At 46.1% G+C, this 19,606-nt stretch overlaps 1 protein-coding gene across 1 annotated transcript in view; it reads left to right on the top strand.

Moving 5' to 3' along the window:
• Positions 1–19,606, top strand: part of ANO3 (anoctamin 3) — a 1,942,403-nt gene that overhangs the window by 614,466 nt on the left and 1,308,331 nt on the right. The gene's annotated exons all lie outside the window — the stretch shown is intronic.

A 19,606-nucleotide genomic window follows, 5' to 3' on the forward strand; every position in this document is an offset into this window, starting at 1 on the left:
AAAGAAATACACAATGGCACATTGTGTATAGAAGAGAGCTACTAAGCCCTCATCATACGCAAATCGAAGACTAGATGGCGAGTAGGTTTAGCTGAGAATTGTGAATTGCGTAGTGGGGGAGGTCGGAGGGCAGGGCTTCCATAAACACCTGCAGCAAGTGTTCACAGATGGCAACTCGCGCACAAGTTGGCCATACTTCCTATCTCTGATACCTCTCGCGAGGGACGTTCATCTAGGAGGAACCTTACTTAGCACCCTCGCTAATTTGTGCCTGAGTTCTAGGTCTTCCAGTAACTTGGGGTAGGTCCTGACCTGCTACATTCGTACACCCTCTGCTTCACACCACTCGGCCACATCCAGCAACCAGCTCTCTGCTGACGGGCTCTGCTATTGAGCCAGTGAATCACCAACCAGTGCCTTGCCAGCAGCAGGGTCCAGTTAAGGAACTTGTTTTTGGTTGAGCGTTTCATCGTGGGTACTCCAATAGCCAGTAAAAAGAGTTGTGGGATAAGCTGTATGGGCTTAGTGTCTACCTCCCTGTCCCAGTAGTCCCGGATCCCGCAGCAGGTCCATGTTAAATGTTGATATGTTGTCCCATCCTGGTCACATTTAGGACAGAGGAGTGACTTTGTGAGGTCCATCCTATGGAGCATTGCAGGGGCTCTGTATGTTCGATGCACAAAGTTGAAGTGTATAATACGGAATCCTCTGTTACTGGTTGTGGTTTTTATGAGTGATAGCATTTTCTGGCACTGCTTGTCTTGGAAATGCAGGTTGCAGTTCGAATCCCACTTCTGTTTGACATGCAACTCAGGCTCACCTGTGTCTGTCTGTATTGCCTGAAATAGGCGTGTAATTAACCCTGCACCCCCATGTGTCCGTGTAAGGAGTGTCGATGTGTCTGAGACCCGTGGCTTAGCATCTTGGGCGACCAATGTCTTATGTGCCATTTTTCGAATGGCCCTATAATGAATGAATTGTCCTTTGTGCACTTGGAAATAGCTCTATGCTTGGTGCCTCTGTGCACAAGTCGCCCTCAGTACAGCAACCCCCTGTCTCCAGCTTCTCATGCACAGATCTCTATCTAGTCTTTGAAACTCAGGAAGATCCCATAAGGGTGTTTTTTGTCCGGAATACGAGATAGCATGTCCCCAGCATGTTCAAAATATGTCCCATGACCAGGCGCTCCTGGCGAATAGAAGGGGTGCGCCCTTAGTTGCTCCACGGGCAGCAGCCAAGACCAAGAGTCCTACATCTGTTTTTGCCTTGAAGAGGGGCGGTGCTCGTGACGTCATCTGATGGCGCCTCGGTGCTGCACTAGATAAGGCATCGCAAGACTATGAATCGGCCTCTTTTCTCTCCACCGCGCACCCTGCCAACATGCCGAAGCAACCACCCACCCACCCGCTCCTGGAGGAAGGAGGAATTAGCGAAATTTCTTGCAGGAGAAAAAGGGGGCTGCCCAAAATTTGGACTGACTTACTGAACTTACACCTTGGAGAGGTGTTGTTTTGTGCGGGCACTGGGCAGGCAGGAGGGGGGACTGACCTCCTTGTGGTCCTGGACCTTCTTGCCCTACCCCGGGGAAGCCTGGAGTTGAACATTTTGGGGGGTTTTACCTGGTGACGGGTACCCCGGCAGGGACGGAGCGCTATGCGGTGCCCTGGTGTATGTGGAACTGTGGGTATTGCCCATCCCTCTAAGTGATGGAGGGGAAGTTGCCTCTAAGTTATCCCCCGGATGCCCTTGGTGGATGGTGTGGGCGTTGGATATGCTAAAGGGGCCTGCTGGCACTTTTGCATTCCGAAGTGTTGAAGTGTTGTGCTGTAATGGGTGGAGACAACTGTTGTATTTCTTGCACAATCTTTGAGCTGGTTGCTGATCTTCGACCTGTATTTTCATAACATTAATGTCTTTTGGCTGATTTTGGCTTGTGGACTCATAACGATAATGTATGTTTAACTATGGTTATCATTCCTCACTAATGGATGTGACTATGAGAATAAAAGGCTACGCCCTTGGTTAAACCACAATAATTGCATTTGTCTATCTGTTTGAGAATCTTTTTAGTGGGGGGCAGTGAGTTGCACGTGTGAGCGCACTATGTATGCAGGAACAATTGAGGGGTCCTTTCATTTAGCATTTGTGTGCCTCTTTTGCTATATATAGTTTGTGTAAGCTCTGGTTGTGTTTTGGAGTCATGTAATAGAGACCTGTTTATGGTGGTGTCTTTACCATAACCAACCCGCTATGAATTGTAATTGCAATGCCTGGTAGTACACTTCAAATTCTAAGACCTTTTTAACTCTGCTTCACTTTTCCCCCATATGGGCGTGATCAGTGATGATTTAAGTTTCATGAGTATAACACGAGTTATTGGTATCAGACAACACTGAAAGAGGTATAGACGCCTGGGAAGTATGAGCATTTTCCCTATGGCTGTCCTGCCAGCCATGGACAGCGGTAGGGATATCCAGTAATCTAGCCTGTGCTGTATGTCTGCAGGCTTTAACATCATCCATCTGCCTCTGTCATCTAACACCTTTATTCCTAGGTACCTGAATGAAGTGAGCTCTCAGTGTATGCCCAACTTAGGAATCTGCTGCTTGGCCATGCCACTCAATATGCCTAAGGAGTATAGCACGGACTTTTGTTTATTCATTTTGGGGCCTGATTGCCACCCAAATTCTTCCAGCTCACCAAGTAGTTTGTGCAGGGAGTCTCTAGGTTTTTATAAGTACACCAACAGGTCATCTGGCATAAGGAGACCACATGCCTACTACCCCATTTGTGTTTCCCCCAAGCATTGCACAACCTACATGCCAAAGGTTCTATGGCCAGCACGAACAGAAAGGGAGACAGAGCACAACCCTGTCAAGTTCCCCTGCCAAGCTTCCACTCCTCCAAAATCATGTTGTTAGTACGGACCCTCGCCAGCGGCCTAGTGTATATCAGAGAAACTATTTTTTTGAACTTCGCTGCGAAGATGCTCTGCAGGTGTTCTTATTCCTGTGTTTTTTCTAAAATGGTTGATCTGAGCCCTTGCTGCTGGTCTAGCTGTTTCTTTGCTGAGGCGATCTGTTCATCTAGGTCTTTCTTCCTTGAATTTTCGCGTTTTCGCTCATTATGACCTCCATTTAGGTAAACAGGCCTGTAAATCTTGTTTTTATCTCGTCACATTTTCTGTGCATTCAAAAACAAATGTCAGATGCTGTTTTACGAGAGTGACTCTTTATTTTTCATTCTCTGACTTCGCAGTGAGAATGTCCTTGGGTTGCTTGCCCATCCCCCAAACCCCTCTCACTGTGCTGCTTTCTCTCCTCCCCCACCCCTCCCTCATCGCTGCTTGCCTCCTCCTGTCAAGGCTGTATGTCTGCCTGAGTGCTGCATTACTTCAGTCAGTGACTCCCCATGTACTGTGTTTCTAACTCAGAGGCTGCTCTGGGGGCTGTGCTTGTTATGTATCAGCTGTTCTGGGCACTGCGTCCTTTGCTTCAGCAACTGCCAGGGTGCTGTGTTTCTAGACTGCTGGCTTCGATAGACGCTGTTATTAGCGACAGCCTGGGTGCCACGCTACTTCTGTTTTCGGCTGCACGGTGCGCGGCATTGATTGCATCTCTGACCTCATGTAACTTTTTTCAGATGGCTGCACTTGCTTCCAATCTACCTACCATTAACATCAAATTCATACGGTATGTTTCGTTGACCTGGTCATGTTCACTCCCTGCACCAGTTTAAAGACCATTTTATCTAGAACAAAATGCTTAGGGAACGTATGGCCGTTAATAATTTACTACTTCCTGGATTTTTCACCTATGAATATAATTGAATGTTGAAATAACACTCTTCTTATTTCTCTGGTTACCAAACCTAGACATGTGTTGCATGCTGTGCGAAAATTTGTCTGGACTAGCAATCCTTTTGGAATCAGGCATTCCCAAGACCAAATGAGACCTCCATGATATATGCTGTGAAATTGCATTATAATGTGAGTAGGTTTAGTTAGTCATAGAAAGCAGAGACAGCCTCTCAATGCATTTGCAATGCACTTAGGACTTTTCATGAGTGCGATCGACTTATGTGTGATATTTCCAGTTCCTGAGTATGTGTGCTATCTTATTTACTTTGGTTTCCTCCTAATTATTGCTTCCACCGCCTTCTCACGTCATTGCATGCATGTGTTTTGATCCTCTCCTGCTTCCCTGCTTTTCCCGTTTCCCCGTTACCTACCTCATCGCTGCTGCTTTTATTTTCTACTTTGCAATTTTCCATAGTACAAACATGATCCAAAGGTATTGGACCGCTATACGTGCTCACCAGTTACATTACACAATAACACATTCATTGTCGTAAGCAGGGGGAAGAGTAAGTGATTTGCCAAGAGTCACAGGATGTTGAGCCGACGCCGAGTCTTTTTAGCCCCTGTAGGACTTGGCCTTTTTGGCTAAAGTTCCCTGAACCTTTTGCTTTTCCCCTAGACTGTTTTCCTGACCTGGAGTTGCCAATTCACATGCTTTGGGTACTTTGCCACTGCTGATCAGTGTCAAAGTACAAGGGTTCCCTGTGTAAAGTACAATGGTAATTGGTTGGCCACGATTGGTAGGTTTGCCTTACTAGTAAAGTCTCTAGTGATGTGCACTGTGTGTGCAAGGGCTAGTAATGCAGAGGCGCTCAGAGAGGGGAACTCAGGCCTTCAGTGTAGGGCCTGTGCACAAAGTGCTAAGTTAGCATGTTGTCCTGACAAGTGTAACTACTTGTCAGGCCTTACTTTCCTTTTTGCGTACACTGTGGGCACCCCTGTGGTAGGTACCGGGTAATACCTGGGCAGGGTGCAGTGTAAGTAAAAGGCAGGACATATATTGAGGTGTGTGTTATGTCCTGACAGTGAAAAACACTCCATTTCGTTTTTTACTGGTGAAAGGTCATTCTGCCCATAGGACAGAATGGTGGAGGCTGGGTATGGTGTTTGTTAGTCTAGTTTCTTATAAGTTTCAAATGGAGAGGTGAAGTTTGGTATGTATGAACTCACAGTGGCATAACACATCTTTCTATGAAAGTGGTTTTGTCACTGTGTGTTCAGAAGCCACTCTTTTAGAAAGTGGCTGAGTTTTGTGCTTTAAGCATTTCTGTGTCTCTGCTGAATGTGGATTGACTGTCTGGATCTGAGAGGTGCGAGGAGCTGGGAGAGGTCTTGACCTAGGGAGGGGTGGAGATGGCACCAGGCTGCCCTGCATCTGGAGAGTAGGGGGAGGAGAAGCCCGGGAGGTGAAAAGGCCTGGGCTGGTGCTATAAACCAATTGATCCATCTCCTGCTGAGTGATTAAGGATTGAGACCCCCAGTATCAAAGGGAGAAAGGTTACACTGGGAGGGAGACACCCAGGACTGATTTAGGCATGGGCCAGGGACCCCTGAGCACAACGAACTTCAAAGACATTTAGGGGTATAACTATGAGAGCTGAGACCCCTGAACATTGGAATAGAAATGGATTGAGACTGAAAAGGCTTAGACCCATTTCGTGGTGAAGAGGAACCTCTGCTAAGGAAGGAACAACTGAAGAGACTTCTGGGAAGGACCAATCTTTGCTTCGTGATCTGGGGCTGGTCTGCAGTTTGCTGTTTTAACCAAGGAAGAGGCTGTTGGGACTGTGCTGTGTGCGCTGCGCCCCCTGCTTGAAGAAGACTATGCTTTGTGCTGTGTCTTGTAACCCCAAAGGCCCGAGGTGAGCTGGCTTACTGTTTGGAAACACAGGAACATAAAAGTTTCTGGAGAAGTTTCAAGCAACGCTGTGGGCGCATGTTGTGGCAGCTTGAGACCCTCGGAAGGTGTGCCCTGTGATATTGGACACACAGAAGGAAAAGTGAGACTGGGACGCGCTGGGTGCTTGTCGAGGTGCACAGGGGTCATTGGTGAAGAGCGCCTAGGCAATGTGTGCACCGAAGGAGAAGTGAGTCTCGGACGCGCTGGGTGCGTGTCGTGGTGCACCCCAGATGCTGGTGAGAAGCGCCTGGTCATCAAGTGCACCGGAGGAGAAGTGAGTCTCGGACGCGCAGGGTGCGTGTCGGGGTGCACCGGAGGCGCTGGTGACGAGCGCCTGGTCAACGAGTGCACCGGAGGAGAACTGAGGCTCGGACATGGTGAGCATGTCGAAGTGCGGCTGGAGGCGTTTGTGAAGAGCGCCTGGATATCGGAGCACCGGAGTTGGAGTAAGTCTCAGTGAAGCAGCGTGAGTGCTTTGGTGCAACCTGGGACTGTGGAGGTGATCAGCGGATCATCGAGTTCACCGGAAGAGAGTGAGTCTCTGCAGCGCAGTGTGCGCGTCTTAGTGCCAACTGAGACTGCAGGAAGGAGTGCCTGGTGAACGTGCACTTGGAGTCAACATAAGGACACATAAGCGTTGTGTGTGTGGCTTTGTGCCAGAAGAGACCCGGAGGGTGCGGTGGTGAACGTGCACCCGGAGCAACGCAGTTTAAGGGGTGAAGGATACGTGTGTCCTGCGGCCGCCTGAGACCTTCCTAACAGTTGCAGCCCGGACTGGCAGCCCCGGAGAGCTGAGCTGCCAGGCCGAGCCACTCAGGCCCATTGAGGAAGTTCTACACGGCAGGCCCAGTCCATTGGAGGAGGAGAGGAGACTGGGATCGCTCCCCCAATTATCATAGAACAGTACCTGGGCGGGGTGCGGGCTCAGAGGGACACTCTCTCGGTCTCTCAGTCCTTCTGGCGACATGAGCCTTTGCTTCAGCTCAGGCCCGTACTGACCAAAGTAGTGGCGGTACTTGGGCCAGAGTGAAAAGCTGGTATTTTATACCATCATTGATCTGTGTGGGGGCAACTGTTAGTGAAGAGGCTAACTGTAGTAATACACATTGCCAATTTTGCTGCTAACGAACTGCCGGACTGTCTTATGACCCCTGACAGTATTTCTGCATAACAAAGTACACAATTGTAGCTCTACGCATTGCATTATTTCTGCCTTGCAAAGTACAGGATTGCCGGGGCCCGCATTGCATTATTTCTTCATTGCAAAGTACATAATTGTGGCCACACATTGCATTATTCCTTAAGTGCAAAGTACGTGATTAAGATGTGACGCATTGCATTATTCCTTTATTGCTCAGTACATGTTTGTAGCGGTACGCTTTGCATTATTTCTCCCATTGCAAGGTAACGGGGTGTATCGTTACGCATTCTATTATTTCTCCTTTGCTCAGCACAGGATTGGATCGTTACCCAGTGCACTATTGTCAGTCCATTGAAACGTGTGTGATTCTAGCATTACGACCAGCATAGCATTTTAAAAGCGGCGGTTGGGATTTGAACCTACCAGCCAGCCGGGACAAATATTACACTGCATTGTATGTTGATTCTTGTATCGTGTGCTCTGATCGTATATCTAGTCATATAAAGTTTATACTCGTTTTATCAATCTTGTGTGGAGTCCATTTGTGGTGTCACCAGTGGGTTGCTGTGGGCGTGGTTGCACATACTATACTCTCGTGCCTTGGAGATAGGCCTGGCTGCTCATGCCAAGCTACTAAGGGGGTGAGCAGGGCTATCTCAAACAGTGTCCTTACTTGGCCTAACATTGAGTGGGGAGTCCCGTGTCGTGCATTTTGTGACAGTATTGTGGGCCTGGGACCCTGGCCCACAACAAACAGCCCCCATGTTCAGTTTGTTGTCCTGACCCTCCTCACATTAAAAAAAAGCTATATAGCATGGCCTGCATGGTCACATCATAGGGCTATTTCTAATTACTGTTAGCCATGCAGACCAGCAGATGTGCTGCTAGGCAACATGGATCTAAGACATTCATATTGACAAGGCCAATACTCGGGCATTGCAGAGAGCTATTGGCTTTGCCAATGCTTGTTGGTTTTTATGTTCTATGTTTAGTATATGTGCATGATATATATCATGTAATTTAGTTATTGTGCTATTTATACTATAGATGCTTTAAGTAAAATTAAAGTTTAATAGAATAGAAAATAAACTGTACTCCAGGTTTAACACATATATATTTGTTTGGGTGTAATCATTCCAAAATATACTGTCATTCAAATTACATTATTAGAAGAATCAACATTTAATACTACATGAGCAAGATATCTTTTCGGCATAGTAATCTGGTTTACATGTAAAATGTTAAGAATACAGCAAGATTACATTTTGCATGGCCTGCTAAATACAGTGAAATAAAATTCAAATGATACACTTATGCTACTTATAAAAACTTTATTTTCATTAAAAGTGAATGCAGATTTGTCTGATTAGATTTGTGGTTAAAGACTCTGGCACATGGGTATTTTCCGGAACATGTCTCAGGGATCTGTACGGTAAAACTGTGTTAAATGTACTGGGTGTCTTCCTCAGAAGAAGAGTATAGCTGTAAGTAATTGATATGTTGTAAAATTGAGGTAAGTAATATACAGTAGAAACCATTATGTGTGGATGTCGCTATAATGGAGGGTGAACTGTTTATGGAGATTAGGATAGATGTACACATAGCACACGTTGTGAAGGGTTTATGCCCTACAACAATATATTTACACTCAAATACTATTATCAAACTTTGAATTAATACTACATTTTCTGTGACACATCAAGAGTCATTTTCTGATTCATTCAATTGAATGTCTAAATCAATGTTTTTTTTAATAGGGATTGCACAAAAAATGCACAAAGGAAATCAGCCCTGGGTGTTAAAATGTAGCTGCCAATGATGCAGTTAAAAGGGGTAGCTCTTCCTGGTACATTGAATCAATCGCTGATATTTTAATGAAATACAAAGTTCAGCCTTCAATTGAAGGTGGAAAGCATGGATTCGCATGATGAGTGACATAGTAAGTGGTGTTTGAGACTGAAAGCTCTGTGTTGAGTCAGCGTGCTTTACATTTGGAAAAGTAAATGCCCCTTTTCCATTTGGCCAGGGCTGCTACCGATTGTGGCTCTTGCGTGAGCGTCTTATGCCCGTAAAATTTGTTGGAGCCTGTTATTTACTGTTTATGTTCTAGGGGTTTTGTTAGTTATGAGAATCTGCATTATTGTAGGTCAAAGGCACGCCTCTGCTTACATAGACAAAACACAAGGTAATAATGGCTTGATGGACATCTGTGTTTCTGCACCGCTCCGCAGTGCTCCGGGAAGGGATGTGCCCTGGTGTAGATATCACTCCCTCAACACTCTTTACAGTCTCAGGCCGAAGAAGAGATATTTTAGGCACCAGGTATCCTGAAGCGTAATGTGCTCGTAAAACTGATGGATGGCTACAGATTGTCAGGGTTCGTGAAGACTGGCACGACTCTGTGATTCACAGTAAATCACACCCAGGTAGATGATCATTTATGGATGGCAGCCCGTGTGCCAACATGTAGGGGTGACTGAGACCCCATGAGCCCTGCCGCAAACAACCAGCCTTCCTTAGAGACTCCCACCTGACTGGAGAGGAAGCTTCATTGTGCTTCCGCTAACAACACCCAGGCACTTAAATTATGCATATAATGTTGGGTAAGACACCATGTCAAGGTGGGCAGCTTAACAATGTTTTTGCTCTCAAAAGCAGAGTCTGAAACAAACAAGCAGTATATGTGAGTGTGTGTGTGTGTGTGTGTGTGCGTGCGTGCATGCATGTCTGTGTGTGTGTGTGTATATATTACCTACTGGTGGTAGTTATAGTTACGACCTTGTTTCTATTGAAAAAGCGTTTGTTCTTTTGCCAATATCTTTGGCGTCATTTGACAAATCTTAGCGAAATTTTCAAAAATAATGGGGCGGTCAGGTCAGCTGCTGTGTTCAAAGTTTCAGGTTGTTTCGCCAAGCGGGGGTCGAGAAACAGAGGAGATCCCAAAAAGCATTTTCTCCATGTTAATTTCCATAGGAAACTTTAGAGACGGCTACAACTCAAACTGTTGAACGGAATTACACCAAACTAGACAAAAAGGTAGCTCTTGGTTCAGAAAGCACTCTTTTTGGTGTAATCCGTTAAGTAGTTCCTGAGAAATGTAAACATTTCTCAGATATACAACTGGGGACGCGGAGCATCGACGAACCCTCCCTATCTCTTGCATGCAATCTGATTGGCTGCCAACAGTTCAAACAAGGAAGTGTTGGCAGCCACCTTGTGACTCGGTTGAAAGAGTTACAAAAAGAGGCATAAAAAGTGAAAAACAAGAATAGGGTTCAGGGTAGACGCTGATCATATAGGCCTGCTAAGGAGGTCCCCCAGAACCTTAAAACATTTCAGCGGGATTCGCAGTGGATCTTCAAATCCAGATGAAAATTAAAAAAAGAAGTGCGGCCTCGCGCACCTCGTTTTCTTTAAGCCCCGGGGTGGGCCAGGTACCGGGGCAATTTAAAAATAAAATGCCTCCCCAGGGCTTATCTATTGAATGTGGGGGCTATAAGGCCCCCCGGCAGCCCCGGGGACCTGCACCGCCCTGGGACTATGTTTGTGAAATGTGGGAGGGGCCTCGCAGCCCCCCTAGTCCTGGGGATAGCCACCTCCCTGGGGCTATTTACATAATCAGGCATGTGGCTTCCATCCCCCCACATGGCCCTAAGGACAGCTACCTCCCCATGGCTATGTTCGAAATAATGTGTGGGGGTGGCTCAATCCCCCCACACATCCAATTGGAGGGGGGCCGCATGGCAAGGCCGGCTTCAGCAATGGCCTGAGTGCCCACCACTGGGACATTGCAGTTTGCTGTGTTTTGGCAGGAGCACTGCTCCCGCCAAGCCATAACAAACTCTTTTCCGCTTCATGGAAGGGAGAGCAGGAAAAGTGCTCTTGCTTCCATGAAGCGGAGCAGAATTGCTTTTGGGTAGAGGGACCTGCATGTTTGCAGCTCCCTCTGCCCAAAAGAAATGCCAACTTCGGCTGCAGGTGGGGAGCCGGCAGGGACTGCGAGAGCCTTGAGGCTCTCCCACGGTCCCCAATGATGTGGCCATGCCCCGGTGAATGGGGTTTCTGGGGCAATATCGGCCCGCATTTGGGGACCGCGCAGGCCCCCATCCATTTTTTATTTTGGTTAAAAAATAAGGATAAGGCCTAGCCACAGGGAATGGGGTCCCCGGGGCCGAAATTGGCCTCAGGAGGGGGCTGTGCAGCCCATCACCAAAAATGTAAAAAAAATCAAGAATACAGGGCTGGCCCCGGGTGATGGGGTCCCAAAACAAGCCCAGGGAATGGGGTCCATGCGTTCTCCCGTCATTAAAATAAATGAATAAATAATTAAATGGCAGGGCTCCAGGGGGGGGGTGGGGTCCCCGAGCCGAAATTGGCCTAGGGAGGGTAGCCGCACAGCCCCCCTCCCGTTTTATCACAATTAAAAATACAAAATAAAATGGGTCAGGTCCCAGGGGATGGGGTCCCCGGAGCCCAAAAGGTGGAAGGTAAGGGCGGCCACACAGCCCCTTCCTAAAATAAAAATAAATAAAAAGCAAGAAACTCGCTGGATGCCCTACCCCATTTCTCCACTACTCTGCAATTGCACCTCCTGCTGTGCTCTTGGTTTGGGGATGAATCCCCCTTTGCTGAGGTCGTTTCCACCACAGTGCACAATCATGAGGTCAGGGTGTTGGAGATGCAAACAGGTTTTAACCAAAGGCAACAATTGGTGCCACTTCGATCCTCTCTGTCCAAACCATTTAATGTCCACATTTTGTAAACCTAGGTCTAAGTCAATACGTCTCTGTTCTGCATACCTCTTGCACCAGAAAACATAGCTATGTCCTATGATCCACACTAGCATTTTGAAGGTATAGCTGGAAGGTATGGAAAGATGTCTGTAGCTCATGCAGTTCCTTCGTAGAATAAGAGATATGTTTAAAGATGGGGAACTAGTTTCTTCTCCAGTATTGGGGTGTCTTTCATAGATTCACATGCTTGAATATTCCCCGTCGTCGGAGTGGGAGTCCCACGGCAAATAATATAGCAATATATACAGCCATAATATATATATATATATACATATACATAAGTAATCATATAAAACAGAGATATAAGTAAGTAATAACATCAAGAATGTCCCTATATGAAATTTCCATAGAGATACATGGAAAGAGAAAAAAGACATTCGTAGTCTATCTCTGTCATTATGTTAGTCCGAACTCCGGCCAATCAGGCGCCAGCTCCTCTCTAGAACCTTCTCCTCAGAGCTCCTCACCTCAGATTTTCTACCGCACGTCGTGTGAAAGGGAGTCTCCCTGAGCTCTGCTCAGTTTTTTCTCTTCAGGATGACTTCAAGTAAGAAGTCTTTGTTTAGACCTTGTTCTTTTGTGGAAAGCTACGTTATTCTCAGAAGATCCACACAGTAAGTGTATTTACTGTCTTTACCCTACCATGAAGTGGGTGAATATAAATTCTGTAGAATTTTTTCTACAAAAACTCTGAAAGACAGGGAAGGCCGTCTCTTGTTGTGGCTCCAGAGACTTAAGGATAAATATGAAGTAATTTTCTGAGGTAGAAAACTTTACTTCTGGCCGTTCCCACACAGCCTCAAAACGCAGTAGTGTACAGGAGTTACCTACTCCTTCCTTAAAAGAAGAAAATGTCTCTGACTATGACATCTGCCACTTCTTCTTCTTTGAATACTGCTGTGTCGCCCACGAGACATAGTTCTCCGGCTAGTGAGGTTTTCAACTTTCCAGTTTTTTCAATGGCTCCGTCTACGGTGGCTCCGTCGACGGTGGCTCCGTCGACGGTGGCTCCGTCGACGGTGGCTCCGTCGACGATGGCTCCGTCGACGGTGGTTCCGTCTACGGTGGTTCCGTCTACGGTGGTTCCGTCTACGGTGATTCCGTCTACGGTGATTCCGTCGACGATGGCTCCGTCGACGATGGCTCCGTCGACGATGGCTCCGTCGACGATGGCTCCGTCGACGATGGCTCCGTCGACGATGGCTCCGTCGACGATGATTCCGTCGACGGTGGCTCCGTCTACGATGATTCCGTCTACGATGATTCCGTCGACGATGATTCCGTCGACGGTGATTCCGTCTACGGTGATTCCGTCTACGGTGGTTCCGTCTACGGTGGTTCCGTCTACGGTGGTTCCGTCTACGATGATTCCGTCGACGATGGTTCCGTCGACGATGGTTCCGTCGACTATGGTTCCATCGGCAATGAATCTTTCGATGGTGGTTTCCGTCGACGATGGTTCCGTAGACGATTCCGTCTACAAAGATCTCTTCAATAGCCTTCTATGCCTCAGAGCCCGTCGACTGCAGCCTCATCGGTAAAAATAAGGGTTTAAAAAAGACGACTTCTGCACAGAGGTCATTAAAAATCCAAATCTCTTCGACATATACAGCGACTACTTCGTCCTTTGCTGCTGTTCCTTTATTACCATTACCACCGAGTACTTGACAAGAAAGGTCGGGTGAAGTTATATCGGTGGAGGATTCCCGCCTTCCTTAACCATTGTTTTACCACTGACTCAGATCAAGATTCAGAAGAAGGTTTAGCTGAATCGGTTGTGACAACTATAATCGGCGTTTTTTTCCTTTATCACCATAAGTGTCTGTGGTTCCGCTTACTCCAGTGGTGCCAACAACTATATCGGAACCGGTACCGGCTCCAATACTTTCTGTGGTAATACCTACAGTACCGCTGAGACATTCTTCAACTCGGACAGTACCTCCTCATGATACTGAAGAAGAAGAAGAAATTCCTCAGGACAGGGAGGATGGTGAGATTCTCGATGATGGTGGCGATGCTGATGATGATGATGATGGTATGGCGGAGTGGGATAACTATCATGCCCAAACACCATCTCCCTCTCCGGTGCTACCTGGTGACTCACCACCTGTTGATATGCAAGTTCCACCAGTTAAGGGATAGGACAGCACTAACGTTCAAATTAACGAAGGATTATTTCCTGTACGATTTCAAAGATCAGCCTGTTAAACAAACACATACAATCCCTATAATCGAATTTATTGGGGAGGAAGGCAAAAAGATTATGGAGGCCTCATAGTCTTCCAGCACGGGTGCCTAGATTGGAGAAAAAGGTACAAATCACCATTAGGAGCACCAGCGTGCCTCACTGGTCAAGCGAAGCCAGATTCTGTAGTCACACAGGCAGAGCAACGCCGGGCTAGAAACCCTGCATCTACGATCACTGCACCACCTGATCGTGGTGGATGTCGTTTGGATGCCATAGGGTGAAAATTCTCTTCGATGGCTTCCACCATGGTGAGAGCGGCTAATGCTTTGGCCATCCTGGGTCGTTAGGACCATCAAGTATGGGCGGATATGTCAACACTAGTTGAGCAACTGCCGGAACCGTCAAAGACCATGGCATATGACAAAGAAGAGGTTTTATTCGGAGATCAGGTGGATGAAGCTCTCCAATCGATAAAGAAAGATACAGATACTGCTCGCTCTCTGGGCACATTGCAATTTTGATAACAACCCTTTCGGGGTGCACGCGGACGCGGCACCTCCTCTATTTTCGCAGAGGAATCAATCAATATCGACCTTATAACCAGGGTTCAAACCGATATTCCTCTAACCAACAGCAAACTTCTCGACAGCAGTCTTCCAAGACTTACAGAGGAAAATCCTCTTACAAGGGTTACACTCCTAAGAGACATGACTTCCATCAGTCCCAGAAAATTGGAGATCGAATCTATCGGTACTATTTTCAATGGTCCTCCATACAAGGAACCGTTGGGTTTTGGAAATTATAGCAAGAGGTCACACTTTGGAGTTCATCGAATTCCCTCCACCCACACCACCTACCGGACTGCCACCGGCTCATATCAAAGAACTGTTACAACAAGTTCAATTTCTATAACACAAGGGAGCCATAGGAGTAGTACCAAGATTTCAAAAGAGGGAAAGGATTTATTCCCGATTCTTCCTTATCACCAAAAGGAAGGGGGAATGGAAGCCCATTCTAGATCTGAGGGCTCTCAGCAGGTATCTAAAGAAACATTCTTTTCGTAGGCGAACGCATGTAGAGATCTTGCGATTATTTTCACAAGGAGATTTCATGGAAACAATCGACCTCCAAGATGCATATTTACATATCTCCATACTACGACAACATCGGAAATTTCTTCGTTTTCGAGTGGGTCGAGGGGATTTTCCAGTTCAAAGTTTACCATTCGGACTGCGCTCGGCCCCTCGAGGGTTTACAAGGGTGCTAGCCCCTGTGGTAGCGTCCTACGTTCCAGGGTGTTCAGATCTTTCCATTTCTGGACGACTATCTCCTAAAATCACAATCAAAAGTTCAACTTCTACAACATACACATCTTTGACAGGAGGTGTTTTCGCGCCTTAGGGCTCTCCATAAATACCACAAAGTCCCATCTACTGCCTTCTCATCGCACGGATTTTCTGGGAGCAACTTTAGACACAGTGTCAGCAAGGGCACTTCTCTCCCAAGACCATCTTCAAAAAATTCTCCGACTGGTAACCCTTATCAGATCAAAAAGACCCGTTTCTGTAAGAATATTGAAGTCCTTTCTGAAAATGGCGTCATCATGCATTGCATTGATCCCTCATTACAGATTACAGACACGCCCCATCCAAGGAGTACTGGATGTCCAAGAACGCCAGGTTACAGGTTCTTTGAACGATGTTGTAAACTTCACAGATCGGATGAAGTTGGCGCAAAGGTGGTGGACGCAACCGTTAAATCTAACGGAAGGCATTTCTCTTCTGACAATGGTACCAGACATGACAATAACAGACGCCTCTCTGGAAGGATGGGGTGCTCATTTGGAGGTTTTATCAATAAAAGGAAAATGGTCAATATGTCAAAAAAAAAAAAACTGGCACTTCTACAGGTTGGATCTCATGGCTATATATTGCTGACTCTCAAAGCTTTTCATCCTTTAATCCAAGGAGAATCAGTCCTGATACAGACAGACTATACAACCTGCATGCACTATATAAACAAGCAGGGCAGGATAAAATCTCCGAAACTGTTTCGACTAGCTCAGTCGATTTGGGATTGGTCTATCAACCATCGCATCACGATATGCAGCAGTTAATCGACCGGGGGTATCCAATATCCTGGCGGATTCCCTGAGCGGGTCCTCCTCATCGACCCATGAATGGGAGTTGCATCAACCAACTCTAGAGAGGATATTTCAACGATGGGGTCGCCCACAGCTGGATCTCTTTGCCACACTAGAGAACCGGAAATGCCGAGATTACGCAAGCTGGCTTCCCCACAAAAGATCTCTGGGCAATGCCTTTTGATGGACTGGTACGATCTGTTTGACTACGTTTTTTCTTCCCCCAATCCCACTCGTACCTCGAGTTTCTGTGGTAGATGCGGAGGCAACCTTGCCATCTACTTCTATAGCCCCCCGTTGGCCTCGGCAGGCATGGTTCTCAGAACTACTCCTACTGTCTCAATCCGAACCAATCATTCTACAGCCTCGTGCAGATCTACTCACGATGGACAAGGGGAAAATTGGTCATCCGAATCCCTCCTCACTGAGCTTATCAGCTTGGAACCTGAGCACTGTGAATTTGCCCATTTGGATACTCCACAGGACTGTAGAGACATTTTAGCTCAGGCGAGGGCTCCTTCTACAGTGAAAACGTACAAATTAAAGTGGAAAAGTGTTCCCCACTGGTCTGCATCTAATGGGGTGCACCCGTTTTCACTCCACACCAGAACAATTGTTACCGTTCTTCTTGCATTTAGCTAACTCCGGGTTTCTCTCATGCAACCTTTAGGGTTTTTTTTCTGGCGGCAATTTTCCGTTTCCGTCAGGATGGTTCAACTTCCCTTTTGTTTCTTCAAGGATTATCCATCAATTCGTCTAGGGGTTATTTTGTAAATCTCCTCCATTGTGGCATCTGAACATCGTATTGGCTCAACTAATGAGACCACCGTACGAACCGATTCACAAGGTCGAGTTGTAGTATCTAACATGGAAGGTGGCTTTTCTTCGGGCGCTAACGTCTTCACGTCGCGTCCGTGACATTCATGCATTTACTATAAATCCACCTTTTTCCTACAGTTCAAACCAGATTCTGTAGTATTGCGTACAGATCCAAATTTCTTGCTGAAGGTGCCTTCAGACTGTCATATTAACGAACCAGTGATTTTAAGAACTTTCTTTGCTATCCGCAAACTCCTACGGAGCAGAGATTACATTGCCTGGATGTGAAACTAGGTTTAACATTCTACATCAGCAGAACGGCTGCTTTACGAAGGATTGATCAACTATTCATAGTTTATGGACGCTTTCACAAAGGTCGTCCAGTGACGAAACCAACTATTGCACGTTAAGTTTCAGCTGCCATCGTCTTCTGCCATCAAAAGGCAAACAAGCCATTGCAGTCACCAGTGAGGGCTCACTCCACCAGAGCAATGTCTTCCTCAACTGCTTTATTTGCTGGAGTGCCTTTGCATCAGAGCTGCAGAGCAGCTACGTGGTCGAGCAGACACACGTTTACAAGACACTATTGCTTGACAACTTTAAACGAGGAGGATGCTGCAGTTGGGCAGGCAGTGCTTCGCAATCTTTTTAAATAAGATGAGCCTCTTCCTTCCCTCCTCCATATTGTTTCCATTTATAATTGACATAATGATGCATTTATACTGTTACAGTTATTCAGTACTGTCATATGCATAAGAAGATTGATTGTCATTACAATTTCGAAGCTGTGTGATCATGGAAACAATGATATTGTTACTGCTAGCTATTCTATATTCAAGCATGTGAATCTATGAAAGACACCCCAATACTGGAGAAGAACAATTGTTACTTACCTGTAAACAGGTGGTTCTCCAGTATTGGTGTCTTTCATAGATTCACATGCGACCCTCCCTCCTCCCTTCAGAGGCTCTCTTCTCCTCATACACTCTGAGTCACTATGGTGCTACGAAAATCTGAGGTGAGGAGCTCTGAGGAGAAGGTTCTAGAGAGGAGCTGGCGCCTGATTGGCCGGAGTTCGGACTAACATAATGACAGAGATAGACTACGAATGTCTTTTTTCTCTTTCCATGTATCTCTATGGAAATTTCATATAGGGACATTCTTGATGTTATTACTTACTTATATCTCTGTTTTATATGATTACTTATGTATATGTATATATATATATATATATATTATGGCTGTATATATTGCTATATTATTTACCGTGGGACTCCCACTCCGACGACGGGGAATATTCAAGCATGTGAATCTATGAAAGACACCAATACTGGAGAACCACCTGTTTACAGGTAAGTAACAATTGTTCTTTTCGCATACAAAACGGTACTTGATTGGGAGATGAAAAGCATTGTTTTTTAAAAGTAGGGTGCACATTCGTTTTGTGGAAAAGTATGTTTGTGATTGGTTAAGAAAAAGCAGTTTGCACGTACATATTATAGTACATATTATAGGATAAAATTTGCTCAACTCAACCACACCTGCTACTTGCATTTGGAAGGCACTGTTCGAACTTAAAACAATCGTGAACTTTTAGCCTGCACGTGCCGTTAAATGTTCGAGAAAATGTTGCAAAAAAATATCATTAGGTTTAATAAAATTGATGAACTTTTAACCTCCATGTGTTGTAGAATGTTCTAGAAAGTGTGTTGATAGAATACGTTGCATTTCTGACTTCGATGTGTGCTTGAATATTTTTTAAAACTATTTATATGGAAAAGTAGAAACACAGTACTAGAGAGAATTTTTGAAAGCTAAAAGAATCAAGGAACTATTGTAATTTGTTTTTGATTACCTACTGGCGGTCGCCAGTAGGTAGTTATCACTGTTAACGGTCTGAAAGTGAGGTGTTGCTCAGAGTGGCATGGTGGTGATATGATATGGTGCTACACTCGGGTATGAAACTGAGAGTCTAAACCGTGAGGTCATTGCTGTAAAGTGATGTGGTCTGGTGTTTGTAGCATATGTGTGCAGGTAGAGTTAGTAGGTGTTTATTCCATACAGGGAGTGGGAAGCGAACTACTGACCGCTACTGTGTGTTGATAGTATACCGGATTTGGGAAAAAGGGGGTGGTGATGGACAGAGTTTCTGAATGATGCAGAATACTCTTACCAAGTCAAGAGATCATGGTTTTAATCCATCACCGTTTTCTGTTGACTGGGTGTGAGTGTTTGATTGGTTCTGATGCTCCGTCCATCACCACCCCCTTTTGTACCGCTTTGTTCGCCATAAGTTGGCAGGGTATGCTCAGACGTGAGTCCCTTGCTCACTTTGCCACTGGATTCAAGTAAGCCTGGCTGAAGACGGCTGAAATGCCAGAAACCGGTCCTAGGAAGCTTGTTTCCGGTCCAGGGAAGGCATGGCTTGGCAGTTCGGGCTGGACTGTTCCCATGAGGAACAGGGTCAGACTGATTTGCATATTGCCATGTCTGAACTGGGGTGGCAGAGTGGGCTAAAGAACGGTGATGGATCAAACCCAGATCTGTTGACTGGGTGTGAGTGTTTGATTGGTTCTGATGCTCCGTCCATCACCACCCCCTTTTGTACCGATAGTATATCGGAAGCAGGAAGTGAAGTAGTTTCGCCTACCGGTGTGAAGACTTGGGGATAAACCAAGCTGATTGCTGTAAAGTGATGGGCTCTGGGCGGTTTAGGATACTATAAGTGTGTAAGTAGTGTTAGTATGCGTTTATAGTATATAG

Source organism: Triturus cristatus, chromosome 3_1 (assembly GCF_964204655.1).
Source record: "Triturus cristatus chromosome 3_1, aTriCri1.1, whole genome shotgun sequence".
Taxonomy (NCBI): Eukaryota; Metazoa; Chordata; class Amphibia; order Caudata; family Salamandridae; genus Triturus; species Triturus cristatus.